Below are 1,055 nucleotides of genomic sequence, written 5' to 3'. Positions count from 1 at the left end.
ACTCACTCACTCACTCACTCACTCACTCACACACTCACTCATAGATACATTCAGAATTCTGTGTAGTAGGTAGTCCTTTTGAGACATGTGACTTTACTGAAATATATGTAAGGAATTGTAGAGGATTCCTCGTGTAAATGTGACTCCAAACTGTGATCTATTATGACTGTTAAAGCTCTTCACCTAATGGGCCTATTTTTGCAAGTGAAATCACAAGTGCTTGCAATGGCAAAAAGGTCATATTGCAAGCTTAATTTAAAAACATTTGGTGAGTACGTTTATGGTAAAATGAACTACAGTATGAGTGGGCGTGGGATGGCATCAATCATGGACATCAAACCAGCGGCATTCATTCTCCTAAAAAGGAAGGCTATCCTTTGCTTCTGTTGGTGTGAGCAGTATCATAAAATCACCATGGGGGTGCCGGCTCAAGAAAAATCAGCTTTCAGCCAATGAAATTGATATTTTCCCAGTGCAAGGTCACTGCAGTTGATTTGCACCCGCATGAAAATGGGCCCCAAGATAGTTTATGGGACAGTGTTCTGCACACAATATAGCCTGAAAGGCTTTAAGATGTCACTGCAATTGAATTACATTTCCTTTGCTCTGGAGTCTGAATGCTGCTGTATGCTGTGCTGTAATATGCAAAATGAAACTTGAGAAAATTTAACAAATGCTCGTCACACCCTTGTGTGCTTATACTGCAACCAGTTTCAGGTTATAAAGAGGTCTAAGTGCCGTATCACATTAGCCTATTTCAAGCCTAATCCCCACATTGTCATGGAATCTGGTATAGACATTTTGTGTTCCCCACAGGATGAATTTAACTAACTTTGTTATCTACTATTAACTACTTTGTCCAATGCAGTTAATTACATGCTAACATGTCAACATTTTCAGTGTGAGCGTGTTAGCACGATGATAATATTTATCTGAAAACACCCCAAAGCCACAAAATACTGGCTCCTATGGTTATCCCACACTTGGTGATGAACACATTATTACTATTGTGAGATGAGATTTGTTGAAATGGGGACATTTCATCTGAAGAAAGG

The 1,055-nt window shown here is 39.3% G+C and overlaps 1 long non-coding RNA gene across 1 annotated transcript in view; it reads left to right on the top strand.

Annotated features, from left to right (window-relative positions):
* LOC116690104 (uncharacterized) overlaps positions 1-1,055 on the top strand; it is an 8,083-nt gene that overhangs the window by 149 nt on the left and 6,879 nt on the right. The window lies entirely within an intron of this gene.

The sequence above is a fragment of the Etheostoma spectabile genome, chromosome 1 (genome assembly GCF_008692095.1).
Source record: "Etheostoma spectabile isolate EspeVRDwgs_2016 chromosome 1, UIUC_Espe_1.0, whole genome shotgun sequence".
NCBI classification, from domain to species: Eukaryota; Metazoa; Chordata; class Actinopteri; order Perciformes; family Percidae; genus Etheostoma; species Etheostoma spectabile.
Note: the sequence above shows the minus strand (reverse complement) of the source record. Positions and strands in the feature narration are given on the sequence as shown.